This window comes from Pteropus alecto, unplaced genomic scaffold (assembly GCF_000325575.1).
Source record: "Pteropus alecto unplaced genomic scaffold, ASM32557v1 scaffold65, whole genome shotgun sequence".
Classification (NCBI taxonomy): Eukaryota; Metazoa; Chordata; class Mammalia; order Chiroptera; family Pteropodidae; genus Pteropus; species Pteropus alecto.
Window position 1 is genome coordinate 7490136 of NW_006439191.1, and position 20679 is coordinate 7510814.

The following is a 20679-nucleotide window of genomic DNA, read 5'->3' on the forward strand; positions in this document are numbered from 1 at the left end:
CTCGGGGTTTCTGACTCAACTTCGTGTTTTTCCAGTGTGTGATGCTTTGAGAACTTACATTGTTGTGTTCATTTTTCCCCCTCCCTAGCTAGATTGTGGGTTTCTTGAAGGCTGGGAGTAATGTCACCCATCTCTTTCACATTCACCCAAGTATGTTATGAATAACCAGACAGATTAAGTATTCACTAAATACTTGTGGGATGAACAAGTATGTAAATTAATGAATGACTAGGTGATAGTAACATAAACTGCTAAATGGGTGAGAAAACCTAGAAAACCCACATTCCTTCCTGTTTGGTGCCTCTATAGTGACTGTCCTTTGGTCTGTGGTCTAGCAATCGTTTGTGTGAAAAAGGTCTGGAGGCTTAGTTGACTCAAACGATAATGTAAACTTAGGTCTCATTCAAAGATACGTAGTGTCCAAGCAGGGGAGGTCGTAACTTTAAACGCTAAACGCTTCTAACGGTCCATGTCTAGGTATCAGTTTTTAAGTAGCATTTTGACAATAGTTAATTTTATCCACTTGTCTTTAAGGGAGCCTTAAAGACGCTAAAGGTGTCTTATTCAATTTAATCTTCTTTGCCAACAAAATTCCTTCCCCAAAATGACATTGGGATTGAGACACACCTAAAGGAGAGAGACTAGAATGGTGAATGGTCCCGACCCGTGTCACCTAAAGGACGGTTAGTGGCACTAGGAAAAGGGGGTGCTGTAAATATCCGCAGGGCTGTCACGTGGAAGGCGGTTTGGGTTTACATGCTGGCAAGGACTGGATGCTGGCTGCAGATGCTGCAAGAATGTGCATTTTGGATCAAAGTAAAGTACATTTTTTTTTTTCAGTTAAAAAGTTCTGTGGAAACAGAGCGAGGACTGGATGCTGGCTGCAGATGCTGCATGAATGTGCATTTTGGATCAAAGTACATTTTTTTTCAGTTAAAAAGTTCTGTGGAAACAGAGCTGCCTCCCGGGGCGTGGGGACATGTCCTGCTGCTGAGGACGTTGGAGGAGGGTCTGAGGTGACATGTCCCACCAGACCTTCCGCCCGGTTCCTTCAGACTTTGAGATTTCACGACGACGTCACGCCTGTGCCACTGCCGCGTTTCGCTCAGCACCTTGCGGGCGTAGTGCACGTCTGTCTCCTCTCCAGCTCTCACGTCTGTCTGTCTGCCAGTTGCCTAGCAATCCGTAACTGTCAACGGAAGCTCAACTTTAGAAAATTATTAGAGCATTTCCTGCCCACTTGCTTGTCCTGGAAAATCCACTTCACTAAACAGTGTGTGTTATGTATCCCCCCCACGCCCGCCCCCACGCCTCAACTTCGTCCGATTTTGAATTAAAATGCAACGTCGCATAGCGCCCAGTAGGATCGCAGGGTTCGAATCCTTGCTCCAGAACTTATCATTAGGGCCGTGTTCTTCCCCTCTCCACCTCTCATTTTCCTGAACTGTAAAATAGAACCGATGACGCCGTCTCAGCGACGCGACGAGGATTAAACACAACGGCGCGCGTACACGCTCAAGCTCGGCGCCCGAGCTCCAGCCGATGCTAACTCGGTGTTAGCAACCGTGTTCTACGGTTAATAAAAGCGACAGATTTCTTTGAGCTGCTTTGATTTAAGAAGACAGTGCCATTTCCTGGGGCTAGCTATACTGTCATTCTGCCCTGATGGGAAGGAAGAAGCACCATTGGCAGCGAGTTGCCCGTTTAGAGGCAGGATGGATATGAGGGCTGGATAGGAGGTGAGCTGAAATGTTACCCCCTGCCAGCTTTTTGAAATGCAAATTCATCCATCTCTTTGATGTCTCTAGCCACTTCCAATGAACATCTTTCGGCATATTATTTGCTTTCTTAACCACATCACTTTTCACTGAGTTCAACATTCCAGTAGGATTCAAAGGATCTTGGTACATTCTTCCAAAATGAATTCAGAAGGTAAGTCAAAGAGAAGGGGAAATATCTTTGAACAGGACACCGGGTTCAGACTAGGGGCGGGAGGAGGGTGTGGGGGCGGGGGAGGGGAGGGGAAGACTGTGTGACTCAAAGAGCTAACAGTAAATTCAGCCCCAGGCTTTCCGTGTGCCAGTGGCCTGATGACTAACTTCAGCCAAGCATCCCACCCTGGTTCCTATGTCTAAGCTAGTGGAGATAGTGGCGCTGCCTGACTCCCAAAGCGGAAGGGGAGGGACCACACAGCGAATCCAGGTCGGTCTCCTCGGGAGAATGAGAATTAAAGGAGCCATCACGTTCAGTCTTCCCTGACTCTTTGCTGTTCCAGGCGGCCCGTGTCAATAATAGCATATTTTTCTCTCTAAAGTTAAGCACTTTCACCTATGCCTTTTCAAATATATAATGAAAACCCAGATGCAAGAGCTCACGCATCGATGGCCCTGTGAAATGCCACTCTCTGATACTGTGCTGGCATCAGTGAGGTTACCTCTCCCTTCATGTGTCCGTCTTTTTACCAGACTGTTGGCGTCTTAAGAACCGTACCTGGCTCTCACTCATCTTGTACCCCCGGCAGGGTGGGGATGTACACGGATATTACGATGGACTCTCCTGCGAGAATCTTCCTGCAGGAAACCGTACTCTCTGCTGGAGGCAGGAGAGCCAAGAACATTAAAGTTGTTTGGCAACGACCTTAGAGTTGAGGTCCACCCTGGACCAGCTTCCGCGTAAGATCTGAAAACCTCGGGATCACGAAGCGAGCCATGCGCGGTCGCAAACGCGCCTGGCTCTTCCGTGGCAGCTGGCGTCTCGGTTTCCAGGCTTTAGCCACGTAAGTATTGGCCTAGGTCCTGGGCTTCCAGAACCGTCTATTTTGTAAGCTCTTGAGCGTCTGATTAAACAGCTTTCTGACGGAATTAGTTCAGCTGGCTTCTGTCGTACATAACCGAACTCCGATTCGGCGCCCAGCAAACGTTCGTGGATCCGGCATCGGTTCCATCTCTAGATCCTCTTCAAGCCAGTTCCTCACACCTGCGCTCCTGAAATCACCTGTTGATTCTGCAACATGATTCATTAACAAGTAAGAAAAATTTCCCAGAAATGCCTCCACTGGAAGTGTAAAATGCAGTAAAAAGGAGGGAAAATTCACTGCAAAATACCACTCAGACAGATTTTTAAAAATCTTCCCACTATCTAGAAAACCCAGAAAGTGGCTTATTCTTGTCACTTAGATCTCATTCAAATGGAGCGCTGCTGCATTTTCTAAATGACCACGAAACGACAGGTGATAAAAGAATCCTCATTCAAGTTTCCCGTTCTGAAATAAGCGATTTGCGTGACGTTGGGGAGCTAGCAGATTTAGGTCAGAGGCTTGACCGCTGAGAACATATGTTGAAGATGCTTTCGATTCTCATGAATCCTGTCAAAGGCCTTCAGAACCCTTGAACTTCCCTGGGTGGACTTAAGACCTGGAGCAGGAAGCATCAGCCTAAGCGCACTGGGGCTTCTTGGCTTCTGCTTGTATGCGTAAGGATGAAGGCGAAGAACTCTGCTCTCAATGCTTCTGCTGCCAGAACAGCAGGTGCCCTCCTTGAGCTAAAGCTTCTCTGTGAAGTTACTGCCCCCTTGTCATTGAAGCTTCCGTTCTGAGGCTTATGCCTCTCCCACTACCGGAAAAATGCCTTCTCCAGCAAGACAGCGTTTTTCAACTTTTTTCATTAAAATCATTGGGGCGACATCAGTTAATGCAATCAAATAGATTTCAGGTGTACAATTCAATAACGTGTCGTATGTATACTGCATTGTGTGTTCACCACCCAAAGTTAAATCTCCTTCCATCACCAAAGATTTGATGCCCCCACCCCCTTTCTACCTACCTGCCCCGCTCCCCTCCCTGTGGTAACCACTGTCTGTGTCTGTGAGTCTCTGCTGATCACGTTTGTTTGTTGCCTTCAGTTTTACATCCCACCTATGAGTGAAATCATGTGGTTCTCAACTTCTTCTGTCTGACTTATTTTGTGTAACCTAATCTCAAGATCCATCCAGGTCGGCACACATGGAAAAAGTATTTCCTCTTATGGCTGAGTCATATTCCGTTGTATATATGCACCACGTCTTCTTTATTTAATCATCTATCGAAGGACACTTTTATTATTTCTATGTCATGGCCACCGTGAATCACGCTGAATGTCAAGGTGCATATACCTTTGCAGATAAATATTTTCCAGTTTTTTGGGTGAATACCCAGAAGAGGAATGGCTGGGTCACATGAGAACTCTATTCTTAGTTTTTCGAGGAACCTCCACACTGTTTTCCATAGCGGCTGTACCAGTTCACATTCCCACCAGCAGGGTGTGAGGGTTCCTTTTCCCCCACAACCTCGCCAACACTTGTTATTCGTGTTTTTCAACTCATAAGCCTGGCTTATCAGCGCTATCCCAGTTTAGCCAAGGATGAATTTGTCTTGCTCAGATGTTTCCTTGGTGATCCACATGTTGACTGATGAGAACTGTGGTCTGAAAGGAGATTGGAGGAGAGCTGGGAAGGATTAGCAATGATGAGGTCCTCAGGGGCGCCTTGCGGTAACTGAGTGTGATGCCCTACTGGAAGAAATAATAAAGCAGAGTGCTGGACCGAAAATAATGGTCCATCTCGTCTGGATCCCGTGACCCCTCATGTCAGGAGAAAGCATCCTTTCTTTCTGTCACTCTTTGTTACAACGGGTACTCAGTGAGCGCCTATTAGCGTCGGGCTGTACTTAGCAGGCGCTGGATAGTCTTGGGTGAACAAAAGATGCCTGGTCATTGTCACCATGGTGAAAACAATCCGTCTGGGTGAAGCAGGGGATATATGTACCACTGCTGTTCTGGGAGAGACTGCCTGCCAGTGACATCTGACTGTCGAGAGACAGCGAGCGAAGGCGGAAGGAGGAAGGAGGAAGGAAGGATGAGCTCTTGTTCCGCTCCCATCCCCCCTCAGCGATTGGTATCAGATTGCTATGGGTCTTCCCAGGAATCACCGGGGGGATGGCTCCTGGAGCTGTGACGTGATCCTCTTTGATGCGGGAAATAAAATTTTCAACGGAAATGTCTTAAACATGAAGAGGGTTTTAAAAGTAAGCTGCAAGTCGATTGCAAGAGTGGCCTCGTGACCCGGTGATGTCAGAGGGACTCAGGAAATTCCCATCATCCCCCTCGCCATTCCCAGTATGTTGGATCTTTCTACTTCAATGGCTTTTGGAGAATTTTCTTCAATAAGGACAGTTTCTTCTCTGAGAGGAAATTAATGGCCGCTGTTAGATAATACAGCATTAAATTATTGACCAGTAAATTTAGCCTTCGTTTAACCTACATCGATTTGATGGGTGTAGTTTACAGTGTTATCTACTTAATGATAATAGTAATCGAAGATTAACGATGCTTCCCGCATTCACTCAAAGCACTGCAAAGTCTGTTCTCACTCAGCTCTGCTCGAATATTGCTGTCCCCACAGTCTGCACCAGAATGAATATTGTGGGGAGAATTACTGCTCCTTTTTTTTCCTCAATTCCACCTATCGCAAGGAGCCCCACCCCCAGATGCACAGACACGCTAGCCCACACACCCCAACGTTAGCCACGGATTCTATAAAGAGTAGCCCTGTGGTCCTATGAGTCTGTTTCCGTTTTGTTTTGTTTGTTGATTTTTTTAATTTTGTTTTAGATTCAACATATAAGTGAAATGATACGGTATATTTCTTTCTCCGTCTGATTTATTTTTTATAGTTTTTCCAGCTTCCATACGTCGATGTGAAAACAAACAAACAAATTCAGGGTTTAGTTCGAGACTGGGAATTCCGCTCCATTCTTTTCTTTATAAATTAGACCATACGGCATTAACCCAAAAGGACGCAAGAAAACTCCAGCAAACGTGGACCTCTACGATCCATCTCTCTTCCTCCCAGGGTCTACGGCATTGGCTAGACATCCAGTGCCATCCTCTGCACTGGCTGGTTTTTTTTTTTTTTATTTTAAGATAAAATTATAATAAAGTCATATTAAGACTTCCAATTTAAAATCAAGACTACAGAGTTTTTGTTTAATCTATATTACATCTATTCTTTTTCTATACTGAAAATATTAGATTCCCAATGAACAAATATTCGAATAATAACAGCAATACTGAAAAGCGTGTGTGTGTGTGTGTGTGTGTGTGTGTGTTTGATATTATTTGTGTCATCAGGGAAAGTTCCACTAATAGTGTTTTAAACACTAATTGTGTTTTAAAAACAACTAAAATAGTTTCTCTCTGTATAGTTAAGCCACAAATCAGTACCTGGTTGGCTTACTTGTTTTGTTTTGGTTTGCTTTGGTTCGTTAGGGATTTTCTTGTTAAGATTTAATTTTGGTGTATAATCGTGAAGAATATTTGATGATTCCAGACTCGACTGTATAAAACAAGGACAGTCAGAGAACTTTAGCTTATACGCTTGTTCCTTTGATCCTGCTTTCCCCCCGCCCCTATCTATATAACCATTTTGTTTGTTTCTTTTTAGTTTGTCCTCAATTTAAAAAAATCGAGCAATTATATATGTGCGTATGCATGCATGTGTGCATGCGTGGGTACTTATACCCTCCCTCCCTTTCTTAGGTAAATGATAGCATCTAATACGCACTTTCTCCGCTTTGTTTCTGTCAGGTGACAGGCTATCCTGGAGATCACTTCACAGCAGGACATGAAGACCTCCTCTATCCCCTTTCAGAGTTCAGATACTCCGCCCTGAGGATGTTTCGTAGTTTGTTCAACCAGACCCTAGTGATGGGCGGCATTCACTTGATTTGAATCTTTGGTTTTTATAAACAAAGTCACAATAGGCGGCCGTGTGCCCTGACTGTGTCTGAAGACGAAGGATCAGCCCAGGATCACTGAGCACCTGGAAACGCCACGAAGAAACGGCTGACGCCAGGTCTGGGAACGGAATGTGCAAAGTGAGCCTGAATCACCTGACAGCACAGAGAAAAGATGCTGATGGAGGCGGCGGGGGCACGTGAGAAGGACACAGAGGCTCTCGCGGGGCAGAGATGGACCGAGTTAAATAAGTATCAGTAATAACTGTGACAGGCTGAAAGACAGCAAGTATATTAAAGCGCCTTAGTTTGTAACGACTGAAGTTTCAAGTAGCAATCGGTCACTTTTGACTAGAGAACCATCGAATGATTGTGAAAATTGACGAAAGAAAAGGCTTTTAAGCCTTTCTCCTGACTCACCTATATCATATACCTCAAGGCAACTAAATAATCGATGAGAAGAATTTTCTCTTTATAGAAGGATTCCAGCTAATACATTTTAAATGAATGAGAGAATTCTAATACTACCATTTTCTACTCCCAAGGAAGCAATGTGTCTAAGTAATGACACCAGTGCTGCTGACATCACAAGAGAGACGAGTGGCCGTTTTGCTCCTTAATAGAGGCTGGTCACCAAGTAAACCAAAACAATCTGATCAAGCCTCTGGGTCCAACTCATAATTCGCAGAAAATACGTGAGACGGAAGAATATGATCGATGACACCACAAATCCAAAAATATGCAACGGAAAAAGAAAGAGTAAGAAGGAAATTGAATCTATAAATTCAAAGAGATTTTCAAAAATTTGTTTTGATCCTGATTTGAAGCTAGTTTTAAAACTTTTAAAAATTATAAGATAGAAAACATTTAATGCAGTTATTTAATGATATTAAGGAACTATCATTATGAGGTAAGATACTGATATGGTGGTAATTTTTTTAAAAATATTGATATTTTAGAGATAAAGAAAATGTTATGGGTGAAATAATACAAGGTCTCGGTAAAGTAATCTGAGGAGGAAATAAAATGAGATCTGTTTGAAATAATTCAGGAATTCAGGTGAGATTGGACGTGGTGGGGGAGAGACGAAGCGAGACTGTCCACGTGCTGACAACCGTTTAAGAAGGTAATCGACACACGGGGGCTTATTATACGCTTCTCTATACTTTGACATATAATAAATAGCCTATAATGAAACTTTTTTGAGAAAGATATTGGATAGCTTAAAAAGTATAATAAGGGGCAGAGAACGAAGGCCAAAGATCTAGCTTCTAGGAACAACAAACAGAAAATGAAGTCTCAGAAATCCGCAGTGAGGCATATCCGGCGGCCGTCACAAAGCGTTGGATTTTCTGCTCTCCCGTCTCTCCTCCCCCCTCGGGAACTCCTGAGGCAAAGTCAGGGGCAGATGCCTCTGCTTATCAGGCCCTTGGGCACAGCGCCACGGGAGTGTGGGCCAGGCGAGCATCTAGTACTTTCCGTGCCAACAGCAAGAAGCGGGTTACTTGCCCCATCCTCATACTGAAGCATCAAGAAGCGAGAAATTCCCAAAATCTAAGAAGGAATTCAGGCGCTGGACAGGAAAAGGAAATGACCAACATTTGCCTCACTAGGCCGGTAACAACCTCCGTGAATGTCATTTTCCTCTTCTGTAAGATGACCCCAGAATGCGGTGAGGACAAAAGAGAGAATGTATCTGGGAGACAGCACTCGAGGTCCCTCAGCAAGCCTTTCTCCCTCCTTCCCTCCCTCCCTGCCTTCCTTCGTCTCTTCCTTCAGTTACTACCTCCATTATTTCCCCAGGATGATATTCCATTAAGGGACACAAACTAAGTCCGTATTTTTGAATTCGAATTCGATTGAACTGAATCCATGTTTTCATTGGGAGAAAAAAAAAAAATGTTCCCTTTTTCCTTAGCTCGCTCCTCGTACACCTGGCTTCACAGGAAAAGAAATTCGCGTTTGGAAGTGCACACCTGCCTCGGCCACAGGTGAGATATAAAAGCGTTTCCACATGTCCCAAATCTCCAACCCTTGATCAGGATGACGGGGAACATTCACTGTCCAGAAAAGCGATGGACGCACTCGTCGATCCACTGAAGTCTGCACTCCCCAGGATGAAAACAGCCCCGCGTTTCCAGCAATTTCCTCCGTCGTCGGCCCTGTGGTCTTGGGTCGACCCAACAATGGTGAGCTGACTGTCACACCTTTTCTTCCTTCTGGCACGGCACACTCACACCACCAACCACAGGGAGCAAGCTCCGTGTCACGAAGGCGTCCGGAGCTGGGTCGGTGACTCCCACGGCCAGTCAGCATCATCATTTTGACAAGGGGCCGAGACATCTGACCTCATGACAAAAGGAAAGTTTCATGATTAATGATGATTTTTATTTGGACATCAAAGATTGACTCACGCCGAAAGTGAGCCATCGATAGTTCAGATATCCTGCATCTCAGTCATTATCCTCCTGCCGTCAGGAATTCGGAGAACTAAACACTGACCAGCTGTGAAAGACATCTGTCCTGTCAGCAGAAAAGCCTACTTAACGGGCTCCTAAAAGGAATTGTTTAAAATAATGCTATGCAATTTTCCCGAGAGAGTCGGTGTTGAAAATGAACAAATGGAAAATTTAACACCTCCGCGAGGTGTTACTTTATTCATAAAGCAAGATTATTCTCTTACTTTTTTCCTCCCGTGGTGCAGGCAGTTTGCAGCCACTTTAAAAACTGTAACTACCTTTTATTTAGTAATTGGACAAATACTTATTGAGGGTTTTCTATGTGTAAGAAACGGTACAGAGCCACAGAATTACAGGATAAAAACATATGGTGGCAGTACTCAAGGATTTTAAATAGTAATAATGCTACTCTTATTAATAACCTCTACCATGTCTATTAATCGTTACCTTTCACAGCGTTTTAACATGCTCTAAGTCATTTTAATAATTCCTATAATTCAATGCGATGACTCTTAATTTTTTCAAAATCAGTTTACCACTCTACTTGATTCCATTCTGTCCTTCGGGAGATCACATATGTAAGACGCTTAGCCCATAAGCTCAGAAAACAGTGAAACAGTCCCTCCCCCACGCACTTCAGACCATCAGTACAGAGTATTCCAAACAGCATTTGTGTGCTCACATCATATGCATTTATTTAGCTAGAAAGACGCCATAACTTAATGAAAAATTCACACGGTGCCCTCCTGTTTTGCCTTGACCTGGGTTCCTAGTTCTTTGATATTTACAGGTACAAAGGGCTCCGACTACAGGCCTGATGAAGTTTGAAAGCCCCAACCATCAAAACCATTCACCCCACTCCCTTATTTCGCGGCCATGTAAGCGGCCCTCTTGAACTGACTTCCACACCTGTTCACGAAAGAAAGAACAAAAAGATGCAAATGCTGTTTTCAAATCCCTCTTCTTCGACAAGGTCTTTTGTTTTGAAATTCTGAAACGGTCCCTGGTCTGTTATCTCACCAGCTGTGGCCTTTTATTTCCTAAAGAGAATAGCTGACATCACACAAGGCAAAGCCATCGAGCTTACGGAGGCCATAAATATCTTCCCTAAATCCTGCATGATAAATTTCCCTCTGATTAGTAAAGCAGATACAGTAACGTGTGGTTGTGTGGGGTGGGGGGGATGGAGAGACGCTTTGATGATGCTAAACTGAGCCTCTGGAGATATTCCACCCATCCTTCCTGAACTTCACTGTCCAACAACTGGAGTCATGAAAACGGTAGACAATGCAATCTGGATTATCCACTCTTATTGCTCTGTTTTGTTTTGATTAACTGGTTTTCAATAACCTAAAACTTACTTATACAGAATCTAAAGCAAGGCGAATTTGCTAAAGGGCCAAACGGGAACATGCCTCTTATATAAATCACGATATGCTTTTTAGACCACAGCCTAAAAAGAAAAGGAAAAAAAAAAACGCTGTGAATGAAAAGTACATGAATTTGAAATGATTTTATTTCTGACTCGTATTCTACTTATTTTTGATTCTTGGGAAGACCTGTCCCTATATTGCGATTTTTCTTAAAATAACAAGTTTCTCTTTGCAACTATTAATTGGTCTTTCCACAAAATGAGGTCGCTGGAAGGACTGAGCAGGGCAAGAATATTCCTGGATCAAATAGAACTGGCGAGCGCGGCCGTCCGTGGACTTGTCAATTGTATCGTCTGATCAAAGGAACTAGATCGTAATGTTTCACTCGGTCTTCCTAATCTATGTGTACTCAAATGAAAATTTTTGAAAACCGACCTATTGTCAGGGAACGAAGGGTGGAAATAAAGAGTATTTTGGTGGTTTGTTTTTACTACTTGAACTTCCATTTGTCGTAGGATACGGGTTAAAATAGCTTTCTGTTTTTTGGTTTTTGTTTTTAAGCGGCAGCCTTTCCTGATCTGCTGAAGAGGAGTGTCGTGTAAATAATAAAATAATCCAAAGGTAACGAAGAGACGCCCGCCCAGATTCTCACTTCTTCTGGCGCCCGCCACACAGACAGCCGAAAAGCACTTAGACAACGGAGAAGAAGCAACCGAGCCTGGACGACAAGTGCAAGACAGTGATGAGAAGCTTTGGAGCCGAAGAAGCTGAGAACGTCTGCTCATTTTGTCTCGCGGTAAGCGATTCATTCCCACACGTACGTAGCCCAAACCCGTCACCTACCCAGCTCCTGTCCCCAGCACACACTTCCTCCCTCCCCATCCCAGCTTAAACAGAACACGACACAGGGAGCTTTGCATTTCGCTAAGACGTTTTAATTTATTCAAGCCCTCACCTCGCTCAGATGAAGTTTGGGGGCCTCGTCCGCTGCTCATCACCGAGACTTTGGTTGCATTGCTGTCTTCATGGTAGGATCTCCACTAATAGCTGGACACTGTGTCCCTTGGCCAAAGGAGCGGAGCTTTATTTATTGATTCAAGTGCCCTAAGGCCCTGTGTGGACTGTTTCGTGTGTATTATTGGCTCTGAAGGCAGGACCACTACTGAAGGCGGAGGGTAATAATATGTAAGACGCTCCTGCCCAGTGCAGCCTCCTCGGAGTAAGTGGAATTCCCCGGCGAATGCCGCCACCCTGCTGATTCAACCATGAGACCGCCTGCCATCAGAGGTTACTGGCTTTCGGCTGTAAGTTACAGGAAACCTTTCAGCCTCTACTCGGTTATTTATAGAGCAGTTTATAGGATTCTTCCACAACTCAAAGAAGGAAAATCAAACAAATGTCACCTCTTATTATCATGGCAAGTAAGTTCCACTCTGAAAATAGAAGCTGGAACCTTAACCTATTAACTAGGAAACCAATCCACTGGCGTATTTATATTTTAGCTACAATTTTACATTAAAAAAAAAAATCCTTTCAAATTTTACTCCCTCTAGAGAATTTCCCCTGATTAAGCTCACCTGTATTTGCATATTTTAACACCTCTTTCCATGGCGTTAGTGCTTCAATAATGGACTACAAGTGAACAGTTTTTTTACTTATAATTCTTCCTTCTGTCCTTCCTTCCTTCCTTCCGTCCTTCCTCCTTCCCTCCCTCCCTCCCTCCCTTCATTTCTCTCTTTCACAAACATTAATATAAAGCTTACATGCCAGGCACTGTTCTAAGAGTTTTAATCCCTATCATAACTCTAGGGGGTAGGAACAATTATCAAAGCCATTTCACAGACGAGAAGACTGATACGTGATATACTGTCATTACTGGTCTATGCACAGCTCTGCTTTATTTCTTCATTGACTCCTTTTTATTCATTTTCTCATTACTTTGTTAGTCATTTAAAAAAAAATAAATAAAAACCACACAACCCAAGAATTAGAGTATAAATAATACATCTACATCCATGATCCTCTCCTGTCCTGTTACTCTGCTGCAGCCTTCTGAAGTACTGAATTTGGTGTTTTTATTCTTTTCTTGCTTGACTGTAAAAATAATTTTAGCACATATGTACATTCGATCAAAAGTTTTATCGCTTAGTTTGGGTAATCTTTGAATGTTTTAAGATGATCATGGTTTGGTCATCTGGGAATTTGCTTTTACTCAGCATAATATTATCACACGTAGCTTGTGGTTCATTCATTTTCACTGGCATAATAGATTCTATCATGTACCACAATTTATCCGTTTCCCTTTTGATGGTCACTTGTAATTTACTCTTGCTATTAGAAACAGTGCTGTTATGAATAATTTTGTAAGTTGCTCATGGTGCACAAATGAAAATTTTCTTTGGCATATACCTAGAAAATCGTTAGGTCATAGAGTATGTGGCTGTTCAATTTTAAAAGTAGCTTTCCAAAGTGGTTAACCAATTTACACCAGTATATATGAGACATTTAGACAGTTTATATACTGTCCAACTTTTGGTATAGTTTAAATTCTTAACTCCTGCAATAAATTGAGCATAAAATGGTTTCTGTTCTAATCTTGATTCACTATGTCATATCTTCCTTTGCTAGTCTATTGCTATAAAGAGGCTGGGCCTATGTCCCTATGTTTTTAGCTGTATATTTTTCTCCTTCTTTGAAATGTCTGTTCCTGAATTTTGACCTTTTTATTTTAATCTTTTTCCTGTTGAGCTGTCTGACATTTCCTCAGTATTTTATAGGAGTCTTTACATATTCTTGATCCTAAACCTTTACCAGTCATATGTGTTGCAAATGATATTCTCTTAGCTAGCAGCTTGCTTTCTTACGCCCTTTAATAATTTTCCTGATGAACACAATGTCTTGATTTTCATAAAGTCGAAATTATAAATCTTTCCCGTGATGGTTTTCACTTTTGGTGCCTGTCTAAGAAATCCTTCCCTACCCCAGAGTCGGAAAGATATCCACCTATATTTTTCTACTGAGTGTTTTAAAGTTTGCTTTTGACATTTAAATCTCGAATCCATCTGGAATTGATTTTTGAGTATGGTGTAAGGGTGGGATCCAAATTCATTTTGTTTCCAAATGGACAACCAATTTTTCCAGCTCCTTTTATTGAATAATCCCTCTTTTCTCTGCCGAAATGCCAGGCCACCTCTGCCCTCGTTAAAGTCCCACATACGCATGGGTCTATTTCTGGGCTCTCTGTTCTCTCCCATGTGTTTACACCTGCAGGGGGGTAAGAGCGCGGGACATATAGAGTCGAAAGATCTGGTCACTTGTCACCAAGGGAGCCTGAACAGGCCTCCTGACTATCCTGTTCAGTTTTCTCATTTGAAAAACACAGATAACAATTCCTACTTCCTAAGGATGATGTGACGATTCAAGAAATATCTGTGGAAGTGTTTCGTAACCCCTACAATTCTATAAAATGCTCTATATTGTTATTATTTTAAATGCCCTATATCGTTATTTGTTTAAAAACATTCTAAAAGTGTTTCGTTTTCCTTTATTTGTTTTTAAGAAATCTTTTGGTGGTTAGTTACAAAAAACCCTGTCTTACACTGGCTTTAAATATAAAATGCAACGGCCCATGTAACTTAAATACTCCGGTGGTAGGGCTAGGCTTAGGTGACACTTGAAACAGTGATTTTTTTAGAGACTCCAAAGAAACATTTTCCCATCTCTCCCCGATTTCTGCAGTGTCGCCTTCATCTCTGAGGCCTCATGGTCATAACGTGGCTGTCAGGGGCTTCCGCATGCTTGTTCACATCCAGCCTGAAGATAGCTTTCCTCCAGGTGGCTTCTAGAAAAAAAAAAAGAGAGAAAAAACTTCTTCCTTAGACACCCCAGGTGAAGTTTTCCGTCTCACGTCTCATGGGCTTCATCTGAGGCAAGTGCTCGTCCACGCACTGGGCGACAGGATGGGATGTGAGGGTGGGCCCCCTTGCTCAACTCACAGAAACCATGTGCAGAGGGTTGACAATCTGGTGACTATTACTGAAAATAAGCAGAGAACGAATAGAGAATGAATACTTGGGCGGGGGTGGGGGAGAGTCATAGCCAGTGGTCATTACATTTTTCAATGTTTTAAACAAAATAACACATGTCTATGGTCACAGATCAAGTGATGAGGAGGAGCTCAGAGTGAAAACAGCAGCTGCCTTTCCCACCAAGCCCCGTCCCACTTCTAGAAAGACATTCTTTGAACTCTGTCTGTGTTGGATTCTCACGTTGATTGCTGTCCCAACTCTAAACAATACTCTAGACGTTCATTTTTTTTAGGCAACCAGCTTTTATATTTGACCACACATTTATACTTCCCCATCCTTATTCCTCACAAATTGCAAAGTTTAATGGTAATGTTATGATTTTAAAATATTTTACTGTTTACCTTTGCGATTTTAAACGATAGATCTGTATTTCTTTTTCCATCCGTTTTAATGAGTATCTCAACCTCCTTCTCTAAAGAACTTAGACCACCTTTTTTTCTCCTCCAGCACATTCCTCCTTTCATTTCTTCTTTCTGTCAGATATATTTTGACTTTTGCATCATCAAGACTGTGAACATCCATGTTCTGCCCTTCAACAATACGTAGAACTTTTCCGCTCTGTACATATTACAAGTTGAATTTGCAAAAATTGTTCATCATCGGTCCAAGTTTGGTGCCAGAATAATGCTTCTTCCCTTGCTTATTCAACATTGGTCAACGTAGACCCCCTACGCCAATGAAAGCATTCATTGGCAGCAAGGTTAAGTGGCATCTGTTTGTTGAATTTTTTAAATTGTGCTTTTAATTTGTGCATTAGTGGGATCATAACTTTCTACTACAGATTTCATTTTTCTTAGAGTTTATAATGATCCTCGACTTCTGTTTTTATTTCTTAATTCATAGGTTCTACTATATGGAATTTGTTTTTTCCCCCCACGAGAAACCCCTTTCATGGGTTTCTTTGTCCTCTGACACAAAACCGCAGTGTTTCTTCTAGGCCTGCTTTGTCATGATCACTTGGGGACTCCTCTCCTGTGCTGGGTTCCCTTTCTCTGAATCCCACATCTTCTGTTTCTTGTATCTTTCCTTCTGTTTCTTGGCTAAAGTCACAATGTCAACTAACTTCTTAAAGAAGCATCTTTAAAAGGTAAACATTACCCTTTCTTGCTGTCCAAAAATATCTTCATTCTGTTCTCACTCCTGATTGATATGTTAGCTCAGAACATTTCTTTTCTTGTAATATTCAGTTGCTCATGAGAGGTCTGATATCAATCTGATCCTTTTTCCTTTACATGTGACTTGTTTTTTCTTTCCAAAAGATTTTATGGACATTTCTTTATGCTTGATGCACCATAATTTAATCGGAAAATTATATATTGTGTTCAGAGAGCTTTTTTTTAACTATATATTTTTTACCCTTCCATGAAACGTCGATGTTTTCGTCACTTGCAGATATTTAGTTTATATGTGGATGCTAAGATTAGTTTAAAATTTTAATGCATAAAGAAAAAAATCTTTGGAAACATAGGAACAAAACAAACCAAAAAAACTAAATATGTTAAAAAGACTTGTGCGTGAAAGGAGGGAATAATTTTGCATGATTTTTTTCTATATAACAGTTTTTGGTCGTAAAAATATTACAAACTTCATTTTTAGAGTGTGATAATGAAGAAGAATCATAAATGTATCAATCTGAGAACAAAGATTTATCTAAACCAACATATAGCGGTTAGCTCAGACGAAGGCCAGTGTCCTGCACCATAAATGAAAATTCGTGTTGCTAATATTGACCTAAAGATCCTCAGACATCAAAGAAAGATGGAGCTATGTTTACCACAGGGGACTTTGCTAAGGGCATTGTCTAAGGATTATTCAAAAAGTGTCGAAATAAGGATGACTTTCTGACCAACCTACAATTAACCATAACATCAGTTTCTTCCAGTTGCTCCAGTTCTTTAAAATTCTGTGTAATTATGAGGGCCTCACGCTCACCTCCCTCGGATTCTTTGCCAGCGCGTGATTCTATATATGAAACCACCGAAATACCATCCGGTGATACAAAGCTGAAGAAGAAAACCCAACTTCTCTCTATACTTTCAATAGCACCATGAGGTCTGGCTCTTTGCAAATCTGGTGGGAGATGTCCGAGTGCCCTGAGCACAGCGAGTTACTGTCACCCAAGAAGGTGACATTAATTCACTGTTCCCAAAGCACCAGCGATGTTCTCGAATATCTCTGTTCCCATCAAAATTCTAGTGTGAGAGCAGCACTTTCCAAGACGTGACAGAGGACATGAGAGAAGAAAACAAGATCTCTCTGGGAAAGGTCACAGCTCAGAAGGAGAGACAAGATAGAAACACAGCCAACCATAAAAAAAAAACATGTCAGTAAGTTGCATTAGGACCGTCACACGGGATGAACCGTGGGGGAAGGTAGAGTTGGAAGGTTTGAGGGAATCAGAAAATATAGTCAGGAATTTGAACCATATCCAGCTCTTTATGCAACTATAATAAAGGCCTCAGCTTGAGACTAAAAGAGATTCAGATGCATCTGGGGACATCTGGTAAAAGGGCCGTGTCAGCCTTTGTAAATCTATTTACATAAAGACTGAGCTGTCTCCTGGTAGAGAACTGGAGGGAGGAAGGGTACAAGCACGATGTAGTGACTCAGTAAAAAAGCCTTAGTCACTGGATGAGGAAGATGGCTCTGTACACAGCAAGTCTGAGATTAATCCCCAGCTGGGCTTAGTCTGACGATCATGAGAAGCAGGGCAGTTCAAAGTAAGTGCTGAAATCGTTGTTTTTGCTTGGTGACATAAACAACTCTGCTTTGGTGTCCCGTCTAGCAAAATTGAACAGAAAGGGAAAATCTCTCCCTACCCCTTTTCCAGAAGTCAACACACAGGGTTGGTGCCCAGCAGAGCCAGCGCTGTATCTGCGACCACCATGCCTCGCGAGAGCCTGCGGGTCCTCAGTCGGTGTCGGAGACGAGGCACCCAGCAGTGGAATAAGGGTGGCGTCTGACACAGGCTTTTATACCCAGCTCGGCACAGGAGACTGGTGAACCAGCAGGACCACAAGGGAAAACGCCAAGCCTGGCAGAGCAGGAAAGTGTCTATCGTGCCCAGGAGTAGAGCAGCGACAAGCTCAACTTAAGAGCTGCGGTGCCCGCTACCGCAAGACCTGGCTCATGTGTGGCCAGCTGAGACCACAGGCCAGGGCCTCCCGTGGAGGCAGAACTTCCACGGACCTGAGGACTATGTCAGCATAAGAAGGCCTGAGATCGTGACGCTTTAGCCTTTAATATTAGCATACATCACGGCTATCTACGGGAAGGAGAGGTCTGGAGAGATCTAGTCCATACTGTTAGTTATTTCTCATGTCTAGGAAACACTGCCTTTTGCTGTGATGTTCAAGGTTAGGTTGATGGTAAAGCCAAAATGGACATTAAGCGTGGACAAAAAATTAGCGTCTAAATGCCCCACGATGATCACCTATTTTATCGAAGCCTTAGAGAATCACAATCTTAAGATGTTACAGCGGTAGAAATCAAGTGGACCAGCCCTCTGAGGTTCAAATGCAGGAGGAAGTCCCAGGGGAAAGAAAGCCAGCCCCTGGCTGGTGGCGGAACCAGCCGGGAAGGAGAGGTCTGGAGAGATCTAGTCTGTACTGTTAGTTATTTCTCATGTCTAGGAAACGCTGCCTTTCGCTGTGATGTTCAAGGTTAGGTTGATGGTAAAGCCCAAATGGACATTAAGCGTGGACAAAAAATTAGCATCTAAATGCCCCACGATGATTACCTATTTTATCGAGGCCTTAGAGAATCACAATCTTAGGATGTTACAGTGGTAGAAATCAAGTGGACCAGCCCTCCGAGGTTCAAATGCAGGAGGAAGTCCCAGGGAAAAGAAAGCCAGCCCCTGGCTGGTGGCGGAACCAGCAGTAGAACAGAAACTGTCTAACTTCCAGTCCAGGATGGTTATGAGGACACCATACGAACGCGGGAAACCAAATAAGAAATAAGAAAACTGACTGTTTTGATTCCTAGAAAGTGTCAGCAAATCTCCTGCAGCCATTCTGCACAACCAAAAATCGAGCCGAGAATTTAAGAGCTGGCAAAATGCTCTCTCCTTCAACGCGAATGTGTTTTTATATATATATTTCTGTCAGTTCGGAAACGTAAATTCTGAACTGATTTCTGACATGACGCCTTAAAAGTTTGAAGCAGTGTTAGACTTAGCTTCAGAAGAGGAAAGGTTTACACAGTTTTCTGTTTTCTCTTAGGAATGGATGAAGAGAACACGGTGGGACACGAAGAGACAGAGTCCGAACGGAAACGAGAACAAGGAGGACTGAAAATAAACGAGTACGTAAACAGAGGAGAAATAAACGAGTACGTAAACAGAGTAGGAAGTTTGGAGCCTCCCCGTGAACGACAAGGGTAGTGGAACTCTCCTAGGAGCATGTCAGACCTGAAGTCCATCTGCTTTGACTGGTGTGATTTACTTGACATAAGTGACAGACCGAAACGGAAATAATATTCATCTGTCAAACAATCACTTTGACTGTTTCTTGACCATCTTGGCTATTGTTTTCCTTTTTTAAACCTAACCTGCCTATTTCCTTGACCAGTCAAGTCAAAACAGACACCCAATTTGTACATGTCAACACAGGCTCTCTCTTGAGTTAATGGCTCAGTATCTGAGTCACCGCCCTGAGAAGCCCAGATTCTAACTTTTCTCTTCGTCTAAATTAGAATGGGATGGCCTCTGTTTATACTTTCATTAACTAGAACCACATGATTACAACCTTTCCACTGGGGGTTTTAGCAGAGAATTTATTAGCGTGAGCCAGTATCCTTGACTGCACGGCTGCCTTGGTAGTGAGCCACGGGTGGCTAAGATACGCTCCTCGTGAGTTCCAGTTTAGTGGGTCGCTTCTCGGGGTTCCTAGGGACTTGTGTCTAGAGTAAAGGCAGAAAGAAAGATATGAGTATTTCTCTTACTTGACCCACCTGTCTTTGTCACTCTTATCAGTGATTTTTTTTTTGAAGCCTGAAGGTTCTCTTTCACTTGTCCTGGGAAAAAAATAACAGAGTTCCGGAAAGCAGTAGTAGCTTATTAATGTGTGATCTTTTCCACCGTAGGATAATCAAACTAGAATTTTTTAAAGGTGTCTTCCTTTTATTTAGAAGGCCTTCTCCCCTTTAACTCTCCCGTACCCTTGGAGATACGGTTTCCATGACGACCTCCTGATTTTCCCCCACCCCACCCGAAAACCCATATAGTCTGGATCAACCGTCCCCTCCTCTGCATCCTTAGCACTTGACCTCTGCATTCCCTGTTGTGTGCCACGCTGCATCTACAGACGCGACAGGTCCTTGATGATAGGAACCGTGTTTTAACGTCGTCGCATTTCTAATAGAATAATGGATCATTTGTTAAATTAAATTGAACTGCAGAGAGCTGATGGGGAGGCATAGAGAAGAAGCAGGAGGAGAGTGACGTGAGGTTATTGAATGGAGTGCAGAGAGACAAAGAGGATGGGGCAAGATTATTCGGCATCATCATGGCAGAGGGTGCAGGGCAGTGGAGGTGCTGGCAGGATCACTTGAAAGAAGACAGAACAGGTAGTGGCCAGAAGTGAGTAACAAGCTGCAGCTGTAGTAAACACTGTAACTGCTACCCGAGATGGTATCTTTTTCCTTGTGGGAAGGGGAGGAAGGTCAGGAGAACAGGCAATGGCGATCACTCCACCCAGAATAACTCTTCTTCCCCCGCTTTCCAGGCAGCCTACCTCGTTCTCCAGCCTCAGTGATACCTGGTTTTATATCCAGTCCCTATGCAGAGGTTCAAGCCTGTACTAGGTACTGAGATGAAATTCCTTGAGTCTATTTCTTTTTAAAGATATAGATAAAACATAAATGTTCTTTGATTACAGAGATATACAGTTATCAAGTGTGCGTGGCCTAGTTTTTCATCCGCGTCTTTTGGAAAATATAGATAAATAGAAAGAACAGAGGGTGACAAGTCTTTTGACTTTCTCTTTCCC

At 42.9% G+C, this 20679-nt stretch overlaps 1 protein-coding gene across 1 annotated transcript in view; it reads left to right on the plus strand.

The window, feature by feature from the left end:
• The window catches only part of LYPLAL1 (lysophospholipase like 1), a 191482-nt gene that overhangs the window by 164284 nt on the left and 6519 nt on the right, over positions 1-20679 (plus strand). Inside the window, exons 12-16 of the transcript XR_003047552.1 lie at positions 934-1932; positions 2466-2776; positions 6621-8958; positions 11163-11397; positions 18913-18994. The gene's annotated coding sequence lies outside the window, so the exon portion shown is untranslated. The remainder of the gene's footprint in view (positions 1-933; positions 1933-2465; positions 2777-6620; positions 8959-11162; positions 11398-18912; positions 18995-20679) is intronic.